Genomic DNA, 23,573 nt, shown 5'->3' with positions numbered 1-23,573 from the left:
ATCGATTTATATTGTATACTAAAAATTTTAAAGCTGTCTTTAAGTTCATATCCGAATGTTTTGTACATGCCTGATTAAAAAACAATTGAAAAATTCAGGTCTGTTTTGTATTTGGCCAAATTGAATTTTAACATTAAATGTGACTTTGAATAATTTGAATGATAAAGGAATGCTTAATAATTTGATTGAGATCTGTGTGGAATTGATGTTAGACAATTTTGTGTTTTTTTATTTTTTTAATTTAAATTCAATTAACATATAATGTGTTATTGGTTTCAGAGGTAGAGGTCAGTGATTCATCAGTCTTATATAATACCCAGTGCTCATTACATAACATGCTCTGCTTAATGTCCATCACCCAGTTACCCTATCCCTCCACCCGTCCAGCAACCCTCAGTTTATTTCCTATGATTAAGAGTTTATTATGGTTTGTCTACCTCTCTGATTTCATATTGTTTTATTTTTTCCTCTCTTCCTCTATGATCCTCTGTTTTGTTTCTTAAATTCCACATATCAGTGAGATCATATGGTAATTGTTTTTCTCTGATTGACTTATTTCGCTTAGCATAATACCCTCTAGTTCCATCCATGTTATTGCAAATAGCATGATTTCATTTCTTGATGGCTAAGTAGTATTCCATTTTACATATATATAACCACATCTCCTTTATCCATTCATCTGTCAATGGACATCTGGTCTCTTTCCATAGTTTGGCTATTGTGGACATTGCTGCTATGAACATTAGGGTGCATGTGCCCTTTTGGATAACTGCATTTGTATCTTTGGGGTAAATACCCAGTAGTGCAATTGCTGGATCGTAGGGTAGCTCTGTTTTCAACTTTTCCGGAACACCCATACTGTTTTCCAGAGTGGTTGCACCAGCATTCGGACCAACAGTGTAAAAGGGTTTCCCTTTCTCCACATCCTCGCCAACATCTGTTTTCTGGCTTGTTAATATTAGCCATTCTGATTGGTGTGAGGTGGTATCTCATTGTAGTTTTGATTTGTATTTCCCTGATGCTGAGTAATGTTGAACATTTTTTCATGTCTCTGTTGGCCATTTGTATGTTTTCTTTTATGTATATATATATATATTTTTTTTTTATTACGTTAATCACCATACATTATATCATTAGTTTTTGATGTAGTGTTCCATGATTTACTGTTTGTGTATAACACCCAGTGCTCCATGCAGTACGTGCCCTCTTTAATGCCCATCACCATGCTAACCCATCCCCCCACCCCTCTCCCCTCTAGAACCCTCAGTTTGTTTTTCAGAGTCCATAGTCTCTCATGGTTTGTCTCCCCCTCTGATTCCCCCCCTTCATTCTTCCCCTCCTGCTATCTTCTTTTTTTTTTTTAACATATAATGTATTATTTGTTTCAGAGGTACAGGTCTGTGATTCAACAGTCTTACACAATTCACAGTGCTCACCATAGCACATACCCTCTCCAATGTCTATCAGCCAGCCACCCCATCCCTCCCACCCCCCACCACTCCAGCAACCCTCAGTTTGTTTCCTGAGATTAAGAATTCCTCATATCAGTGAGGTCATATGATACATGTCTTTCTCTGATTGACTTATTTCACTCAGCATAATACCCTCTAGTTCCATCCACGTCATTGCAAATGGCAAGATTTCATTCCTTTTGATGGCTGCATAATATTCCATCATATATATATATACCACATCTTCTTTATCCATTCATCTGTCGATGGATATCTGGGCTCTTTCCACAGTTTGGCTATTGTGGACATTGCTGCTATAAACATCGGGGTGCACGTACCCCTTCGGATCCCTACATTTGTATCTTTGGGGTAAGTACCCAGGAGTGCAATTGCTGGATCGTATGGTAGCTCTATTTTAAACTTTTTGAGGAACCTCCATACTGTTTTCCAGAGTGGCTGAACCAGCTTGCATTCCCACCAACAGTGTAGGAGGGTTCCCCTTTCTCTGCATCCCTGCCAACATCTGTTGTTTCCTGACTTGTTAATTTTAACCATTCTGACTGGTGTGAGGTGGTATCTCATTGAGGTTTTGATTTGGATTTCCCTGATGCCGAGTGATGTTGAGCACTTCTTCATGTGTCTGTTGGCCATTTGGATGTCTTCTTTGGAAAAATGTCTGTTCATGTCTTCTGCCCATTTCTTGATTGGATTCTTTGTTCTTTGGGTGTTGAGTTTGATAAGTTCTTTATAGATTTTGGATACTAGCCCTTTATCTGATACGTCATTTGCAAATATCTTCTCCCATTCTGTTGGTTGTCTTCTGATTTTGTCGATTGTTTCCTTTGCTGTGCAAAAGCTTTTTATCTTGATGAAGTCCCAATAGTTCATATTTGCCTTTGTTTCCCTTGCCTTTGGAGATGTGTCTAGCAAGAAGTTCCTGCGGCCGAGGTCAAAGAGGTTGCTGCCTGTGTTCTCCTCTAGGATTTTGATGGAGTCCTGTCTCACATTTAAGTCTTTTTCCATTTTGAGTCTATTTTTGTGTATGGTGTAAGGGAATGGTCCAGTTTCATTCTTCTGCATGTGGCTGTCCAATTTTCCCAACACCATCTGTTGAAGACACCGTCTTTTTTCCATTGAATATTCTTTCCTGCTTTGTTGAAGATTAGTTTACCATAGATTTGAAGGTCCATTTTTGGCTTCTCTGTTCTGTGTGTCTGTTTTTGTGCCAGTACCACAGTGTCTTGATGATTACTGCTTTGTAATAGAGCTTGAAGTCTGGCATTGTGATGCCACCAGCTTTGGTTTTCTTTTTCAACATTCCTGTGCCTATTCGGGGTCTTTTCTGGTTCCATATAAATTTTAGGATTGTTTGTTCCAGCTCTGTGAAAAAAGTTGATTGTATTTTGATAGGGATTGCATTGAATGTGTAGATTGCTCTAGGTAGCATAGACATTTTAATATTTGTTCTTCCCATTCATGAACATGAAATGTTTTTCCATTTCTTTGTGTCTTCCTTGATTTCTTTCATGAGTGTTCTATAGTTTTCTGAGTACAGATCCTTTGCCTCTTTGGTTAGGTTTATACCTACATATCTTATGGTTTTGGGGACAATTGTAAATTGGATTGAGTCCTTAAATTCTTTCTTCTGTCTCATGTTAGTGTATAGGAATGCCACTGATTTCTGTGCATTGATTTTAATCCTGCACTTTGCTGAATTCCTGTATGAGTTCTAGCAATTTTGGATTTTCCTCATAGAGTATCATATCATCTGCAAAGAGTGAGAGTTTGACTTTTTCATTGCCAATTTGGATGCCTTTTATTTCTTTTTGTTGTCTGATTGCTGAGGCTAGGACTTTTGGTACTGTGTTGAACAGCAGAGGTGATAGTGGACATCCGTGCCATGTTCTTGACCTTAGGGGAAAAGCTCTCAGTGGGCTTTTCGTGTATGGCTTTTATGATATTGAGATATGTTCCCTCTATCCTTACACTATGAAGAGTTGTAATCATGAAAGGATACTATATTTTGTCAAATGCTTTTTCTGCATCAATTGAGAGGATCATATGGTTCTTGTCCTTTCTTTTATTTATGTAGTGTATCACATTGATTGATATGTGGATGTTGAAGCACCCTTGCAGCCCAGAAATAAATCCCACTTGTTCATGGTGAATAATCCTTTTAATGTACTGTTGGGTCATACTGGCAAGTATTTTGGTGAGAATTTTTGCATCCATGTTCATCAGGAATATTGGTCTGTAGTTCTCCTTTTTGGTGGCGTCTTTGTCTGGTTTTGGGATCAAGGTAATGCTGGCCTCATAGAAAGAGTTTGGAAGTTTTCATTCCATTTCTGTTTTTTTGAAACAGCTTCAGAAGAATAGGTATTAGTTCTTTAAATGTTTGGTAGAATTCCCCTGGGAAGCCATCTGGCCCTGGACTCTTGTTGGGAGATTTTTGATGACTGCTTCAGTTTCCTTGCTGGTTATGGGTCTGTTCAGGTTTTCTGTTTCTTCCTGTTTCAGTTTTGTAGTTTATACGTCTCTAGGAATGCATCCATTTCTTCCAGATTGCCTAATTTGTTGGCATAAAGTTGCCCATAATATGTTCTTATAATTGTTTGTATTTCTTTGGTGTTGGTTGTGATCTCTCCTCTTTCATTCATGATTTTAGTTGGGTCCTTTCTCTTTTCTTTTTGATAAGTCTGGCCAGGGGTTTATCAATCTTATTAATTCTTTTGGTTTCTTTTTCATTGATTTCTGCTCTAATCTTTATTATTTCTCTTCTCATGCTGGGTTTAGGCTTTATCTGCTGTTCTTTCTTCAGTTCCTTTGGGTATAACGTTAGGATGTGTATTTGAGACCTTTCTTGTTTCTTGAGAAAGACTTGTATTGCTATATACTTCCCTCTTAGGATGGACTTTGTTGCATCCCAAAGGTTTTGAACAGTAGTGTTTTCATTTTCATTTGTTTCCATGAATTTTTTAAATTCTTCTTTAATTTCCTGGTTGACCCATTCATTCTTTAGTAGGATGCTCTTTAGTCTCCATGTATTTGAGTACTTTCCAAATTTCCTCTTGTGATTGAATTCCAGTTTCAGAGCATTATGGTCTGAAAATATTCAGGGAATGATCCCAATCTTTCGCTACTTGTTGAGACCTGATTTGTGACCCCGGATGTGATCTGTTCTGGAGAATGTTCCATGTGCACTCGAGAAGAATGTGTATTCTATTGCTTTAGGAGGGAATGTTCTGAATACATCTGTGAAGTCCATCTGGTCCAGTGTGTCACTGAAAGCCCTTGTTTCCTTGTTGATCTTCTGCTTAGATGATCTGTCCATTGCAGTGAGTGGGGTGTTAAAGTCCCCTAGTATTATTGTATTATTATTGATTTATTTCTTTAATTTTGTTATTAATTGGCTTATATAATTGGCTGCTCCCATATTAGGGGCATAAATATTTATAATTGTTAGATCTTCCTGTTGGATAGACCCTTTAAGTAGGATATAGTGTCCTTCCTCATCTCTTATTATAGTCTTTGGTTTAAAATCTAATTTGTCTGATATAAGGATTGTCAACCCAGCTTTCTTTTGATGTCCATTAGCATGATATATGGTTTTCCATCCCTTCACTTTCAATCTGGAGGTGTCTTTGGGTCTAAAATGAGTCTCTTGCAGACAGCATATCGATGGGTCTTGCTTTTTTATCCAATCTGGTACCCTGTGTCTTTTGATTGGGGCATTTAGCCCATTTACATTCAGAGTAACTATTGAAAGATATGCATTTAGTGCCATTGAATTACCTGTAAAGAGACTGTTACTTTATATTGTCTCTGTTCGTTTCTGATCTTTGTTACCTTTGGGTTCTCGCTTTGCCTAAAGGATCCTTTGTAATATTTCTTGTAGGACTGGTCTGGTGATTACACATTCTTTTAGTTTCTGTTTGTCCTGGAAGCTTTTTATTACTCCTATTTTGAATGACAACCTAGCTGGCTGCATATTTTTCTCCTTTAGCATCCTGAATATATCATGCCAGTCCTTTCTGGCCTGCCAGTCTCTGTGGATAGGTCTACTGCCAGTCGTGTAGGTTACAGACCTCTTGTCCCGAGCTGCTTTCAGGATTTTCTCCTTGTCTCTGAGATTTGCAAGTTTCACTGTCATATGTTGGGATGTTGGCCTATTTTTATTGATTTTGAGGGGGGTTCTCTGTGCCTCCTGGACTTGGATTCCTGTTTCCTTCCCCAGATTAGGAAATTCTCTGCTATAATTTGTTCCAATACACCTTCTACACTTCTCTCTCTTTCCTCTTCTTCTGGGATCCCAATTATTCTAATATTGTTTTGCTTTATAATATCACTTATCCCTTGAATTTTCCTCTGGTGATCCAGTAGTTGTTTATCTCTCTTCTATATCACTTAATTCTCTCTTCTTCCTCCTCATTTATCCTAGCAGTTAGAGCCTCCATTTTTTATTGCATCTTATTAATAGCCTTTTTGATTTCGACTTGGTTAGATTTTAGTTCTTTTATTTCTCCAGAAAGGGATTCTCTGGTGTCTTCTATGCTTTTTTTCAAGCCCAGCTAGTATATTTATAGTCGCTATTCTGAACTCTAGTTCCAACGTCTTTCTTAGTCCATACTGATTAGGTCCCTGGCAGTACTGCCTCTTGTTCTCTTTTTTGAGGTGAGTTTTTCCATCTTGTCATTCTGTCCAGAGATGAATAGATGAACGAGAGAACAAAATATTAAAATGGCAACAACGACCCCAGAGAAATATACATTAAACAAATCAGAAGAGACCCAAAACTGAAAAAAATTTTAAAAATTAAAAAAAAAATTTAAAAGAAAGAAAAAAGAGGATATAATCAGACAAGTGAACAGAATAGAGCAATACCCTGGATCCTGTGTGTATTTTGGTCTGTTTGTTAGAAATCTAGATCCCAAAATTGTAAAGAAAGAAAAACTTACATATAGACAAAAATAAAGTTAAATATAATGAAAGGATAGACTATAACTGTAAAAATGAAAATTAAAAGACAAGAAAAAACAAAAGAGAAAAAAACAACAAAAAGGAAGGCGTATAAGCAGACAGGTGAACAGAACAGAGCAATACACCATATCCTGAGTGTATTTTGGTTGGTTTGTTAGAAGAAACTACATCTCGAAATTTTAAAGAAAGAAAAACATATATATACAAAAATAAAATTAAATACATTGAAAGGATAGAATATAATTGTAAAGATGAAAATTTAAAAGGACTTTACAAAACAAAAAAAGAAAAAGAATATGATCAGACAGGTGAATAGAACAGAGCCATACATCAGATTTTGGGTGTATTTTAGTCTGTTAGAGATAACTGCATCCCAAAATTGTAAAGAAAGAAAAACATATATATACATAAATAAAATTAAATATAATAAGCGATAGAATGTAACTGTAAAAATGAAAATTAAAAATGATTTTAAAAAGGAGTTGATAAAATAAGAAATTGGTTGAAAAAGGAGAGAAAAAAATTTAAAAATTAAACTTGAAAGACTAAAGAATCATGGGGGAAAAGCCATGAATTCCACATACTGTATTCCCCTAGTACTGGAGTTTTGCAGTTCTCAGTGATCGGTAAAGTTGGTGTTGGCTGGATGTTCTTGCTGATCTTCTGGGGGAGGGGCCTATTGCTTTGATTTTCAAGAGTCTTTGCCCCAGGAGGAATTGCACCGCCCTTGCCAAGGGGCCAGTCTAAGTAATCTCCTCTGTGTGGCTTTTGTTCCCTGAAGCTTTTCCATGCAGCTTTAGAGGATGGGATTGAAAATGGCAACCTCCCAATCTCCAGCACTGGAGCCAAAAACTTGGGGCCCCACTCCTCAGTGTGCCCTCAGAGAAAAGCAGTCAAATCACTCCTATCTCCCTGGTCTCCAGCCGCACTCCGTACTCACCCAGCCTATGACTGAGTGTTTCTAATTCAGGCACATGACCCCGTTTCAAGTCTCCAAACCCGTAAGACTCGTGCAGCACACTCCCACGCTGTTCCCGGGGAGGAAGGGGCTCTCACTGTTTCTGCCGCTTGCTGGGCCCCTGCTTAGGGAGCAATCCCCTGATCATGCCGTGGTTCATGGTTTATGGCAACCCGTAGCTGAGAGCCCACTCCTGGGCTCGCTGATTGCAGCTGGCTTCCCTGCTCCGATGCCTTGGGAGCTCTGCCACACTCAGGCACCCACAGTCTTCCTGTGACCCTGGGGATCGTGAGACCACACTGTCTCAGCAAGGGTTCCACCCCTGCTTCGCCACCTGAGTGCCTTTCAGGCAGGACGTCCCTCACCGGAGCAGACTTCTAAAAGTACTGATTTTGCATTCCACTGCTATATCACTTGCCGGTAGCTGGCTTATGAATGCTCCCTCCCCCCGCGGTCTGTCTTCCCATATATCGCCTCAGATTTGCTTCTCCGCACCTACTACCTTGCAGAAAGTGGTCGCTTTTCTATTTGTAGAGTTGCAGCTCTTCTTTTCTTTGATCTCCAGTTGAGTTTGCAGGTGTTCAGAATGATTTGGTAGCTATCTAGCTGAATTCCTGGGACCAGATGAAACTAAGGTCTCCTACTCCTCCACCATCTTGGACTCCTCTCCTAGACAATTTTTTTAAAAAAGATTTTATTTATTTATTTGAGAGAGAGAGAGAGAGAGCATGAGTGGGGGGAGGGTCAGAGGGAGAAGCACACTCCCTGCTGAGCAGGGAGCCTGATGCAGGGCTCAATCCTGGGACTCTGGGATCATGACCTGAGCTGAAGGCAGACTCTTAACTGACTGAGCCACCCAGGCACCCCTAGATAATTAGTTTTTATATTAGCTTCACTAGCTAACATCATAAAATTTAATCTCTTAAGTCACATAAATACTTTGAAAATTATAAAACTAATCACCAACACTAGGGGATAGTTTTTCGTTGAATCATATACTTGAGACTAAAGCTACAAAAGTGATACATTCTAACTTTTTATTACACTTAATACTGACTCTAGCCTTAGCCCATTAGCTCATATAACACCCTTCCTACTTTGAGACTCCATCTACCACTGGTCCATCCTTGACTCCTATTTGTGAATGTTATATGTTGACCTCATAGCCATTCTCTTACCTTGTCTAGTTCATGTTCTTTCTCTCTATGCCATCAGTAGTCTAGTTTCACAAATTTAACCTCCCTAACTCCTCTGCAGTTCAGCCACCTAGATCTTGCCTGATTCTGATTATCACCCAGCACATTTATACCAATAAAATCTCATTAATATCCACCTGTCTGAACATAACCTCCTCTCTTTCCAACTTCCATACAACCTACTTTCCATTATGCCTTTCTTTGGTAAGACCTCCAGTCTCTTGACCTTCCTTTCTCTTGCAGTCTCAGTGTCTCCTGGCTTTAATTCTGAGCCTGTCCTTTCTAGGCTGCTTAAATGATCACATCTGTTTCCTTTCTTTCTTACTTCATTACTTTTTCTCTCTTACTTTGCTGCCCCATCTGTCCCAATACATTTCAGTTCATGGGTTAATCCAACCATTTATTCCATTCTATTCTATTCATACACAGCCTCGGAAGCACTGCTGGACATAACTTATGTAACCAGATGGGTTGATGCCATAAAAATTTGTATTTTGTGAACACTGCTCATCAGTCTTAAAAGTCCCTGACTAACTGCCCTTTCTGTGTTCCTCACAGATCTCCTCAGTCTCTCTACCTATTTTAAACTTAAATTTCCCAGAAAATAGAGAAGTCTTTTCTAGGAACTCCCTTAATATCCCCCTCTCCCTGCTTTCCTGTACATTTACTTTCTATTCCCACCTGTTTTTACTTCCGTCTATGTGACAGAGACATTCAGTATGCATGTGGACATTTATTTTCCTGAGAATTTAATTTCTGTACCATACATCTAATTGCCACTTTTTCTCTCTTTTTTTTTTTAATATGCTAAATCTTAATTTGTCAGGTGAATTTTCCCTCTACAGTAAAAATGTAAGCGCTCTGGAGGCAGTGGAGAGGTGTTGGTTCTTGTGTCACATGGTTCTTACATATTCCAGAGTAGTTGGCATATAGTTGAATTAAGCTACATTACCTATCACTGGTATTCCTTTACTGTAGAAACTCCTCACTTTGCTGTATTTCTTAGATGTTTATGGTTCTTAGTAATCTGGTATTTTTGGTAATTGTGTTAAGCCTATACTCTTGGTTCCTGTTTTCCTTTATCCCTAAATCATGTCTTAAAGCATCAAGAAATCTTAGTCATAAGTGGTCCATTTAACGTAATATCATTATTAGAGAATTTCATGCATTAGAAATTTTCTTAATATTGATCATGATTATTATAAATATGGGATGCAATCAAGCAGACCAATATACACATATAGGGGTTCCAGAGGGAGAAGAGAGAAAGAAAAACATGTAGAGAGACTCAAGAAACAGTGACTGAAACTTCCAGAATTTGAGGAGAGACATGGATCTACAAATCCAATAAACTCAATGAATTTAAAGTAGGAAAAACCCAAAGAGACCCACATCAAGACACATTATAATAAAACTTCCAAAAGACAAAGACTCTTGAAAGCAACAAGAAAAAAGTTCCTCATAATGTACAACGGATCCTCAGTAAGATTATCAGATTTCTCAGAAATTTTGAAGGCCAAAAAACAGTAGGATGGTATGAAGTCCTAAAATAAAAAACTGTCAATCAAGAAGTCTATATCTAGCAAAACTATCCTTCCAGAATGAAGGGAGGGGTGGATGGCAGCAAAGTAAGAGGGCTAGGCTTGCCTCATCCTATGAATACAACTAGATAACTATAAAATAATCCTAGGGCGCCTGGGTGGCTCAGTCAGTTAAGCGACTGCCTTCAGCTCAGGTCATGATCCCAGGGTCCTGGGATCGAGTCCCACATCGGGCTCCCTGCTCTGTGGGGAGCCTGCTTCTCCCTCTCCCGCTCCCCCTGCTTGTGTTCCCTCTCTCGCTGTGTCTCTCTCTGTCAAATAAATAAATAAAATCTTTAAAAAAAAATAAATAAATAAATAAATAAATAAAATAATCCTAAATACCCCATAAATCAACCTGAAGACTGGCAGAACACACTCCACAACTGAAGGTAGTGACGAGGCCACATTGAAGAGGGTAAGAAGTATAGAGATGTGGTTTAGGGGAGAAGTGGATTCTGGCTGCTGTGGAGGGGAGGGAACCATGGTTGCAGAAAAGGGCAAGAAAGGAGCACATAGGAATGCACAAGAGGAACGTTTCCCCATAGGCATTGGCTTTGAAAGTGAGAGGGGCTGAATTTCATGAGTTCTTGCAACCCAAGCGGCTTAAAACCTGAAGTTTTAAGTGTCAGAGGGATGGACTGCTCTTGGAGAGAAGGCAGGGAAACAACCCAAGGACATACAGTGTGAAAACAGTGATCTGAAGAGTACCTGAGGCACACAGTAGAGAGATTATTTGCCTTCTCAGAGCATGTCCCCATAAGGCAGCATTCATGGAGAGGCCTCTCCAGGAAAAAAGGAGCTGGCCAGTGACATTTCCCTCCCTTCAGTATAAGCATAGGACTTCCTGCAGGAAGCAGCATAGCACCGACACTGGCTACCTAACTTGTTTACATTAAGCCCCACCCCTTGGTGTTCTGGTGGAAATGCCCTTCTAAGTTAGGTTTTCCTACCTGCCAGCATGGCAGGCTGCTCCCCAAGAAAACCAGCACAAACCCATGCCCACACCACGTCTCCTGACCAGAGTTTTGCAGGACCTCGGTTCTGGTGAAGGTGGTGTCAGGTCTTATATCACAAGCAGACAAGAACACACCTAGTTAAAACTCACCCACATTCAGGCCAGGGACCAAACACTGCCCACAGTAGGCAAGGTGAGCCTCTGCAGATGACTAGCTTGAAGGATAGAGCAGCCAGAGCACACGTAGCACTCACTGGAGACTTTCCCTGAAGAATCAGGCCCTGGGCACTACATGAACTCTTCTTCATAAGGTCATAATGTTCAGGAGCAGGAGACATAACTGGCTTTTCTAACACACAGAAGCACACAGAGACTTAGACAAAATGAGAAGACAGAGGAATTACCCCAAATGAAAGAACAAGATAAGGCCACAGACAGAGATCTAAGTGAAACAGATTAAGTAACATGCCTGATGGAGAATTTAAAGCAGTGATCAAAAGGATACTCACTGGACTTGAGAAAAGAATAAAAGACATCAGTGAGACCCTTACCACAGAGATGAAAGAGTTAGAAAAGAATCAGAGATGAAGAGTGCAATAAATAAGATTAGAAACATGCATGCTTCATGCAGTGAACAGCAGGCTGGAAGAATCAGAGGAACAAATTAGTGACCTAGAAGACAAAGTAATGGAAAACAATGAAGCTGAACAAAAAAAAGAATTATGCAAAATGAGAATAGACTTAAGGAACTTAGTGACCCCATCAGACATAATAGCATTCATATTATGAGAATCCCAAAGAAGAAGAGAGAGAAAAGGGGGCAGAAATTTTATATTTTATAATAGCTGAAAACTTCCCTAATATGGGGAAGGAAACATACCCAGATTCAGGAGGCACAAAGAATCCCCATCAAAATCAACAAAAGCAGATCCACACCAAGACATATTTTAATTAAACTGGCAAAATATAGTGATAAGGAGAAATCTTAAAAGCATCAAGACAAAAGAGGACAGTTACTTATAAGAACATCTATAAGACTGTCAGCAGATTTTTTTATCAGGAACTCTCCAAGCCAGAAGGGAGTGAAATGATATCTTCAAAATGCTGAATGGGAAAAATCTGCAGCCAAGAATACTCTGTCCAGCAAGGCTAACATTCAAAATATAAGGAGAAATAGTCTCACAGACAAAAATTAAAGAAGTTCATGACCATTAAGCTGGCCCTGCAAGAAATACTAAAGGGGACTCTGTGAATGGAAAAGAAAGACCAAAAGTGACAGTATGAAGGTAGGAAACACAAAAGCAGTAAAAATGAATATTTCTGTAAGAAATCAGTCAAATTCACAAAATAGAAGGATGTAAAATATGACACCGTATACCTAAAACATTCAAGGAGAGGTTTAAAGAATGGGTTGAAACTTAACCATCAGCTTCATATAGAATACTATATGCAGAAGATGCTATATACAAACCTAATGATAACCACAAATCAAAACTACTAATAAGTATGGAAAGAATAAAGAGAAAGAAATCCAAATATATTACTAAAGAAAACCAGTAAACCATGAAAAAAAAGATAAGATCAGATAAAATCTCCAGAAACAACTACAAAACAAGTAATAAAATAGCAATAAATGCTCCAAAAGACATAGGGTGTTAGGATGGTTAAAACAAAACAAAACAGAACAAAACAAGACCCCTCTATATGCTGCCTACAAGAGACTCATTTTAGACCTAAAGACACCTGTAGATTGAAAGTGAGGGGATAGAGAAACATCTATCATGCAAACGGATGTCAAAAGAAAGCCAGAGTAGCAATACTTATATCAGACAAACTAGACTTTAAAACAAAGACTAAAAAGAGACAAAGAAGAACACTATATAATAATAAAGGGGACAATCCAAAAGAAGATATAACGATTATTTAAATATTTATGCACCCAACATGGGAGCACCCAAATACATAAAGCAATAACAAACATAAAGGAACTAATCAATAATAATACAATAACAGTAGGGGACTTGAACAACCCACTTACTAAATGGACAGATTATCTAAACAAAAAATCAACAAGGAAACAATGGCTTCTCATTACACTCTGGAATAGATGGATTTAACAGATATATTTGGAACATTCCATCCTAAAACAGCAGAATACACATTCTTTTCAAGTGCACAGAGAACATTCTCCAAAATAAATTACATATTAGGCCACAATACAGGCCTCAACCAATTCAAGAAAATTGAAGTCCTATCATGCACCTTTTCTGACCACAAAATTACGAAATTAGAAGTCAACCACAAGAAAAACTCTGGAAAGACCACAAATACATGGAGGTTAAATAACATGCTACTAAACAACAAATGGGTCAAAAGGACATAAAAGAAGAAATTAAAAAGCACGTGCAAAGAAATGAAAATGAAAACATGAGGGTCCAAAACCTTTGGGATAAAGCAAAAGTGGTTCTAAGACAGAAGTATATAGCAATACAGGCCTACCTCAAGAAGCAAGAAAAAATCTCAACCTAACCTTACGCCTAAAGGAGCTAGAAAAAGAACAACACATAAAACCTAAAACCAGCAGAAGGGAGGAAATAATAAAGATCAGAGCAGGAATAAATGATATAGAAGCTACAAAAAACAATAGAACAGATCAGTGAAACCAGGAGCTGGTTCTTTGAAAAATTGATAAACCTCTAGGCAGGCTTATCAAGAAAAAAAGAGAAAGGTCTCAGTTCAGTAAAATCACAAATGAAAGAGGAGAAATAACAGCCAACACCACAGAAATAGTTATAAGAGAATATTACGAAAAACTATATACCAACAAATTGGACATCCTAGGAGAGATGGATAAATTCCTAAAAACATATTAAGTTACCAAAACTGAGACAGGAAGAAGTAGAAAATTTGGAGAGACCAATAACCAGCCAGGAAATTGAATCAGTAATCAAAAACATCCAACAAAACTCCAGGACCAGATGGCTTCACAAGCAAATTCTACCAAACACTTAAAGAAGAGTAAATACCTATTTTCTCAAACTATTCAAAAAAATAGAAATGGAACGAAAACTTCCAAATTCATTCTGTGAGGCCAGCATTACCGTGATACCAAAACCAGATAAAGGCAACACTAAAAAAGAACTACGGGCCAATATCTCTGATGAACATAGATGCAAAAGTCCTCAACAAAACACTAGCAAACTGAATCAAATAATACATTAAAAAAAAATTTATTCCTGGTTTGCTGCAAGGGTGGTTCAGTATTTTCAAATCAACATGGTACATTACATTAATAAGAGAAAGGACAAAAACCATGTGATCGTTTCAATAGATACAGAAAAAGCATTTGACAAAGTACAACATCCATTCGTGTAAAAAAAAAAAAAATCCCTCAACAAAGTAGGTTTAGAGGCAACATACCTCAAAATAATAAAGGCCATATATGAAAAACCCACAGCTAACACTATCCTAAATGGGGAAAAACTGGGAGCTTTTCCTCTACAGTCAGGAAAAAGACATGGATGTCCACTCTCACAACTTTTATTCAGCATAGTAGTAGAAGTCATAGCCACAGCAATCAGACAACAAAAAGAAGTAAAAGGCATCCAAATTGGTAAGGAAGAAGTGAAATTTTCACTATTTGCAGATGACATAATACTCTGTATAGAAACCCCAAAAGACTCTAGAACTGATACATGAGTTCAGTAAAGTTACAGGATACAAAATCAATATACAGAACTCTGTTGCATTTCTGTACACCAATAATGAAGAAAGAGAAATTAAGGAATTAGTCCCATTTACAGTCACACCAAAAATAATAAGATATCTACAAATAAACCTAACCAAAGATGTAAAGACCTGTATTCTGAAAACTATAAAATACTGATGAAAGAAACTGAAGATGATACGAAGAAATGGAAAGACGTTTCATGCTCGTGGATTAGAAGAACAAATATTGTTAAAATGTCTATATTACCCAAAGCAATCTACACATTTAATGCAATCCCTATCAAAATACCAATAGTGTTTTTCATAAAACTAGAAGAAACAATCCTAAAATTTGTATGGAACAACAAAAGACCCCAAATAGACAAAGCAATCTTGGAAAAGAAAAGCAAACATGGAGGCACCACAACTTCGGCATTAAGTTATATTACAAAGCTGTAGTAATCAAAACAGTATGGTCCTGGCACAAAAATATACACATAGATCAATGGAACAGAATAGAAAACCCAGAAATGAGCTCACAACTATATGGTCAATTAATCTTCAACAAAACAGGAAAGAATATCTAATGGGAAAAAGATAGTCTCTTCAACAAATGGTGTTGGGAAAACTGGACAACTACATGCAAAAGAATGAAACTGGACCATTCTCTTTAACCATACATGAAAATAAACTCTAAGTGGATTAAAGACCTAAATTTGAGACCTGAGATCATAAAAATCCTAGAAGAGAGCAGTAACCTCTTTGACATTGGCCATAGCAATTTCTTGCTAGATATGTCTCCTGAGGTAAGGGAAGCAAAAGCAAAACTAAACTGTTGGGACTACATCAAAATAAAAAGCTTCTGCACAGTGAAGTAAACAGTCAACAAAATTAAAAGACAACCTACAGAATGGGAGAAGGTATTTCCAAATGGCCTAGCCAATAAAAGGTTAGTATCCAAAATACATAAACTTATAAAACTCAACACCCAAAAAACAAATCCAATTTAAAAATGGGCAGAAGGGGGCGCCTGGGTGTCTCAGTCAGTTAAGCATCTGCCTTTGGCTCAGGTCATGATCTCAGGGTCCTGGGATCGAGCCCCACATCGGGCTCCTTGCTCAGCAAGGAGCCTGCTTCTCCCTCTCCCTCTATCGCTCCCCCTGCTTATGCTCTCTCTCTCTCTCTGCCTGTCAAATAAATAAATAAACTCTTAAAAAAATAAAATAAAAATGGGCAGAAGACATGAACAAACATTTCTCCAGAGAAGACATACAGATGCCCAACAGACACATGAAAAGAGGCTCATAATCACTTATCAGGGAAATGCAACTCAAAACTGCAATGAGATATCCCCCCCCTAGCCTGTTAGAATGGCTAAAATCAACAACACAAGAAAGAACAGGTGTTGGCTAGGATGTGGAGGAAGGGGAACCCTCTTGCACTGTTGGTGGGAATGCAAACTGATGGAAACACTGTGGAAAATAGTATGGAGGTTCCTCAGAAAGTTAAAAATGGAACTAACCTATGTTCCAGCAATTGCACTACTAGGTATTTACCCAAAGAATGCAAAAATACTAATTCAAAGGGATACATGCACCCTGATATTTATAGCAGCATTATTTACAATAGCCAAAATATGGAGACAGCCCAAATGTCCATCAGCTGATGACTGGATAAAGAAGGTGTGTTTTTTACTCAGCCATAAAAAAGAATGAAATCTTGGGCGCCTGGGTGGCTCAGATGGTTAAGCGTCTGCCTTCGGCTCAGGTCATGATCCCAGGGTCCTGGGATCGAGTCCCGCATTGGGCTCCCTGCTAGGCGGGGAGCCTGCTTCTCCCTCTGCCTCTGCCTCTCTCTCTCTCTGACTCTCATGAATAAATAAATAAAACATTTAAAAAAAAAAAAAAAAAGAATGAAATCTTGTCATTTGCAATGATATGGATGGAGCTAGAAAATATAATGGTAAGTGAAATAAACCAGTCAGAGAAAGACTAATACCATATGATTTCACTCATGTGGAATTTAAGAAACAAAACAAATGAACAAAAGGGGAAAAAAGAGAGGCAAAGCAAGAAACAGACTTTTAACTCTAGAGAACAAACTGATGGTTACTGGAGGGGAGGTGGGTGGGGCAGTGGGTGAAATAGGTGATGGTGATTAAGGAGTGCACCTGTTACGATGATCACCAGATCATGTATGGAATTGTTGAATCATATTGTATACCTGAAACTAATATAATACTGTATGTTAACTAGAATGTAATAAAAACTTTAAAATTTTTAAAAATAAAGTAGGAGTCAGCAACTACCCACTACTACTGGTTGCCTGTTTTTTTATGGCCTAAGAGCTAAGACTGTTTTGTTTTTTAAGATTTTATTTATCTGAGAGAGAGAGAGAGAGCATGAGTGGGGTGGGCGAGGGCAGAGGGAGAAGGAGAAGCAGACTTATTGCTGAGCAGGGAGCCTGACGTAGGGCTTGATCCCAGAACCCTGAAATCATCACTTGAGCCGAAGACAGTTAACCTACTGAGCCACCCAGGCACCCCACTAAGACTGGTTTTATACCTTGTTAAATGGCTTAGAAAATATGAGTATTTGTGTCATGTGGAAAAAAAAAAAGAATGAAGGAGAAATTAAGACATTTTCAGATATAAAACAAAAGCTGAGGGAGTTTATTACCAGTACACCTACCCTGTAACACGAGATGCTAAAGGGTGTCCTTCAGGCTGAACTGAAAAGTCACTAGACAATAACTCCCAAGGCCTAAGAAAATATTAAAGAACACTTTTAAGGTAACTTAATAGGTAAATAATAAAAGCCAGTATTGTATTTCTGGTTTGGCTTATAACCTTTCTTTTCCCTATATGATTTAAAAGGCAAACACAGAAAAGAATGCACAGAAAAGGAATGATGGGAATCAAAATAGTACACTACAAAAAATCAACTAAATACCCAAAAGGGGCAGTAATGGAGGAATTGAGGAACTAAAAACATGCAGCACACAGAACAAACAGCTAAAAAGAAGAAACAATCATCCTATATTAGTAAGAACATTAAAGAGAAATATATTAAAATCTTCCAGTAAATGAAAAAGATTGACAGATTCAATAAGGAAATCAGTATCCACCTGTAAGCTGTCTACAAGATATTGAATAAACCTATAACTAGCAGAAGAAAAGAAATTATAGAGATGGAATCAGAAATAAATAAGAGAATAGCAAAACAGTAGAGAAAATCAATAAAACCAAAAGTTGATTCTTTGAGAAGAATAATAAAATTCACACATCTTTAGCTTAGATTGATGAAGGAAAAGATAGACTATTTAAATTACTAAAATTATAAGTGCGCATAGGGTCATTACTACCAATTTTGTAGAAATCAAAAGATTATAGGAGAACACTATGAACAGTTGTATGCCAACAAGTTAGATAATATAGATAAATCAGACAAATTCTTGGAAACAATCAACTAAAACTGATTCAAGAAGAAATAGAAAATCTGAATAGACCTGTGACAAGTAAGGACTGAATTAAGTAATCAAAAATATTCCATGGGGCGCCTGGGTGGCTCAGTCATTAAGTGTCTGCCTTCGGCTCAGGTCATGATCCCAGGGTCCTGGGATCGAGCCCCGCATCGGGCTCCCTGCTCCGCGGGAAGCCTGCTTCTCCCTGCTTGTGCTCCCTCTCTCGCTGGGTCTCTCTCTGTCAAAATAAAATAAAATAAAATCCTTAAAAAAAAAAAAATTCCAACAAAGAAAATCCCTGGACCAGATAGCCTTACTGGTGAATTCTACTGAGATGACTGATTTTATGTGTCAGCTTGACTGGCCACTGGGTGCCCAGATTAAGCATTATTTCCAGATGAGACTAACATTTGAAATGATGGACTCAGTAAAGCAGATTGCCCAGCTCACTTTAATATTCATATGGATCTCAAGGGACCCTGAATAGCCAAAACGATTTGAAAAAGAAAAAGGTTGGAGTTCTCACACTTTCTGACATCAAAATTTGGTAGAGAACTGCAGTAATCAAAACAATATTGATACAAAGACAGACATGGAGATGAATGGAATCTAGGACTCAGGAAGAAGGCCTCATGTATATAGTAAATTGATTTTCAACAAAGGTGCCAGGACCATTCGATGAAAGGACAATCTTTCCAACAAAAGGCACTCAGAAAACTTGATATCCACATGGAAAAGGATGAAGTTGGACCCTTACCCCAAATAAAATTTAATTCAAAATGGATCAAATAACCAAATGTAACTCTTAGAAGAAAACAGAGGGGAAAATCTTTATCCTGTTGGATTTGACAATGATTTCTTAGATGTGACACCAAAAACACAGGCAATAAAAGAAAAAAAATAGATACATTAGACTTCATCAAAATTTAAAACTTTCATACATCAAAAGATTGTATCAACAGAATGAAAAGGTAGCCCACATATTTGCAAGCATATATCTGATAAGGGGTATATCTAGAATATATAAAGAACTTCTGTGACTTAACAACAACAACAAAAAGCACTTTAAGAGTAGGCAAAGGGTTTGAATAGACATTTCTCCAAAGTGGTATACAAATGACCAATAAGCACATGGAAATATTCTCAACATCATTAGTCATTAGGAAAATGCAAATCAAAATCACACCAGACACCACTTCACAGCTTTTAGGGTAGCTGTTACATTTTTTTTTTAATATTTTATTTATTTATTTGACAGAGACACAGTGAGAGAGGGAATACAAGCAGGGGGAGTGGGAGAGGGAGAAGCAGGCCTCCCGCTGAGCACGGAGCCCGATGCGGGGCTCGATCCCAGGACCCTGGGATCATGACCCGAGCTGAAGGCAGACACTTAACGACTGAGCCACCCAGGTGCCCAGGTAGCTGTTACATTTAAAAACAACAACAACGGGGCGCCTGGGTGGCTCAGTCGTTAAGCATCTGCCTTCGGCTCAGGTCATGATCCCAGGGTCCTGGGATCGAGCCCTGCATCGGACTCCCTGCTCTGCGGGAAGCCTGCTTCTCTCTCTCCCATTCCCCCTGCTTGTATTCCCTCTCTCGCTGTGTTTCTCTCTGTCAAATAAATAAATAAAATCTTTAAAAACAACAACAACAACAAAATAATAAGTGGTGGGTCATTGAGTATGTGGAGAAATTGTAACCCTGTGCATTGCTGGTGGAAATGTAAAGTGGTATTTTATGGAAGATCATTTGGTGGTTCCTCAGAAGGCTAATCTTAGAATTACCATATGATCCAGCAATTCTACTCCTAGGTATATATAAAGGAATTGAAAGCTGAGACTCAAACAGATATTTGTATATGCATATTCATAGCATTTTTCACAAAGGCCAAATGGTGGCAACAACCCAAGTACCCATCACTGATGAGTGGATAAACAACAAAATGTAGTTGTATACATGCAATGGAGTATTATTCAGCCATAAAAAGGAAAGACATTCTGACACATGTTACAACATGTCACATGCTACAACCAGGAAAACATCATGCTAAGTGAAAGAAGCCAGACACAGAAGGACAAATATGGCGTGATCCCACTTGTAAGAAATATCTTGAATGGGCACATTCAGAGACAGTATATTAGAGGTTACTAGAGTCTGCGGGGGAGAAATGAAGAGTTAGTACTTAGTGGTTGTGCAGTTTCTGTTTGGCCAATAGAAAAGGTTTTGAAAAGACAGTGGTGATTGTACAACATTCTGAATATAATTAATGCCACTGAATTATACACCCCAAAATGACCTAAAATAGCAAATTTTTTGTCATGTGTATTTTAATCATAATTTTAAAAAATTAATGTGGTACACCAAAAACCTTTGAATTATACACATTAAATGGATGTATTATATGTTGCATGAATTGTATTTCAATAAAGCTATAAAAAGAGGGTACCTTGTATATGATTTCATTCATGTAAAGTTCAAAAAGGCTAAATCAGTGTTAAAAAGTCAGGATAGTAGTTGCCTTTGTAGATGAAGGAGGTAATGCTGGAAGAGAGTGTGAAGGAGGCCTCTAGGGTGTTGGCAGTATTCTGTTTCTAGAACTGCAGGGCAGTTTCATGAGTGTTTACTTTATGATGGTTTATTGAGCTGTATAGTTATGTTTTGTGTACTTTTCCATATGTGTTATACTTTACAATATAAAGAAAAAAGACAATATGAGCAAAGAAGGGCAACACTGCCCCACCCTGGGGGAGCCATGTGGAAATGTAGGGAGAGGGGCGTTTTTATTGTCTTGATGATGGGGAAGCACTGTGGGTATTAGGTAGGCAGCCACCAGGATGGTAAACATTCAGTAATGAGTAGAGGACCTGTACAGTGAGTCGTCTCACCCTAAATGCCAATAGCACCTTCACCAAATGCTGCATTAGAACATGTTAATAGTATGGTTTTGTTCCTGAGAGTTCATCTTAAAACTCTAAAGTCTTTTCTCTGGGGCCATTCAGTGTATTCAGAGGAGCATCCTGGTAACTTCATAGGTAAATATGTGCCTCCAGAATGTAAGCCTGGCTTTTGCCACTCCAGCAGCTGCAAGGGGCTGGGATGAGGATCTCATTGTTCCAGAAACAGACTCTGCCTCATCCTCCAGTTTTCTGTCCAGCACCCTGGGCTGGAGCCTTCCTGAGCAGCTCTTGGGGGTGAGGGGTTATTACCTGGCTGCACAGAGGGCGTGTCCAACTGCTTCTCAATCACATTTCCAGTCTGTTTTCCTTTTTTGTAGTTTCGTGCCTTACCCTTCCTTCCTCAATGCTGGTGATTCCAGTTCTTGAGCATTTCTGGTGTTTGCAGGAAGATCTGAACACCTGTCTTCAGTGTGCTATTGGCAAGCACTTGAGTTTTACCTTTCTTTGCCCTGCCAAAGTCAGTTTCCATTTTTTTTATCCATCATCCATCATTTGCATATGGTTTTATATGGTTTAAGTTTCATTTGAGATAGAATTTGAGTTCATCTTTCTTATCCTCCTTGTTTTGGGGGGTTATTTCTGGAAAAGACATTGTGAAGTAAAAGGTTTTTACTCTGCCATCTTAAATCCAGAAGTCGTGACTTTCCAGTGGTGCTTACTTATTCCAAATATGGAGATCATAATTCTTCCCTGTGGTAATTTTCACACTCTATCCCTCATTGCTTTCTGAAAGTGTGACATAAGGGATTTATATGGGATATTATGCTGGTAAATACTATTGGGACAGTGACCTTAGGCATAGGTTCTCTCCATTTCCATTTCCTTCTCCTTGAAGGTGAATGGGTAGAATGAATTGCTATCTGAGGCTACTTCCACTTCTAAAATTTCATAATTCTAAAATTTAAAGCCAAGTCATTGCAGATTTAAAATACTTAAAACTTTTAGTACAGTCCTGTATTCATTATACTGTGCTAGGCAATTTATAACCAATTTGCTGGGGGTGCTGGGGCAGGGGGATGTTATTTTAAATCACTATGTCTTAAATGTGCTATCTGTAAAGTAGTAGTACTTTACTTTGAGGATTGAAGAGAGGAGTAGGCATTCATTCAAGAAATAAACTTGGCTTATTATTTATAAACTAGGTTCTGATAAAAGAGAGAAACCAAAACAATTAGCCTTATTTATTTGCTTTTGTGAAAAACTGTCCTGTCCTATATTAATAGTGCCTGGGCTCTCTCCAGTTACTAAAAGTAACAATAGGAACATGGCAGTTTAATTCTGAAGATTAATAAAATAACATTTATCTCATATCCTAAATTGTTCCTTTGTTACACTTATTATACACGACAGCTTATCAACTATTATAATGCATAAACTCTTGTGATGATCATACACATTAAATCAATGCCCAATTATCTGTGCTAATGAAAGCGAGCAATGTCACAGATCATCTGCAGTAATTAATTACTACTACAATTAATAATTCAGAATGTTACCTACTCCTTATTAACATTAAGTCACTGAGCTCTGTTCTACCTCTCCTCACTGCACTACTTCAGTGGTCGAAAAGAAGTAATCCGTTTTCCACGTAAGGATGCACACATACCCATGCACACACTACTTTACAGCTGCTCTGGTGGCTGTTTTTTAAAATTCCCAGTAGGTGGCCTTCATGAACTAAGGCTTTCCTGAAGAAGAGAAAAGAAGTGGTTATAATAATAACTAGTGTTTATTGTTTACATATATTGTGTTATTTAATCCTCACAACTTTACAAAGCAGGTACTATTATTATCCCTACTTTATAGATAAGTAAACAGAGGCATGAGTTTAAATAACTTACCAAATTCACAGAATTAATAGGTTACCAAACTAAAAATCATAATCCCAACCTGAAGGAAATAATAAGGATATATACTTGAATATGTAAATGAGGAGGAATTAATGGTTAGTGATCACCCAGTATATATCAGGTGTCATGCCAGGTCCTAGGAACACAAAGACTGAACTTCCTTCAGGAATTTATAGTTTCATATAGAAACTAAATAATAATACAATATAGTAAATGCAGTACTAAAGAGATTCTAGGATGTTAGAAGAGTGCCTAGAACTGTCTAATCCAGTCTAGCAAGGAAGAGCATAAACGAGGTTGGAATGAGCCTCCAAGTGGAAGTGCTGGTGTGTGGAAAGACCAGGAGTCTAGAAAATGCAGTGAATGCAGGGGACTCTGTCCTCCTGTTTGGACTTGCTGTAGCATGAAATGTTAGGCAGGGCACCACGGAAGTGGAGTTGGAGAGGCAGCAAATGGCTAACAGTGCATGAACTGGA

The 23,573-nt window shown here is 38.1% G+C and overlaps 1 protein-coding gene across 4 annotated transcripts in view; it reads left to right on the top strand.

Moving 5' to 3' along the window:
- IFT88 (intraflagellar transport 88) overlaps positions 1 to 23,573 on the top strand; it is a 147,506-nt gene that overhangs the window by 81,385 nt on the left and 42,548 nt on the right. The gene's annotated exons all lie outside the window — the stretch shown is intronic.

Source organism: Phoca vitulina, unplaced genomic scaffold, assembly GCF_004348235.1.
Source record: "Phoca vitulina isolate PV1807 unplaced genomic scaffold, GSC_HSeal_1.0 scaffold5, whole genome shotgun sequence".
Lineage (NCBI taxonomy): Eukaryota > Metazoa > Chordata > Mammalia > Carnivora > Phocidae > Phoca > Phoca vitulina.
This window is presented reverse-complemented; position numbering and strand designations above follow the sequence as displayed.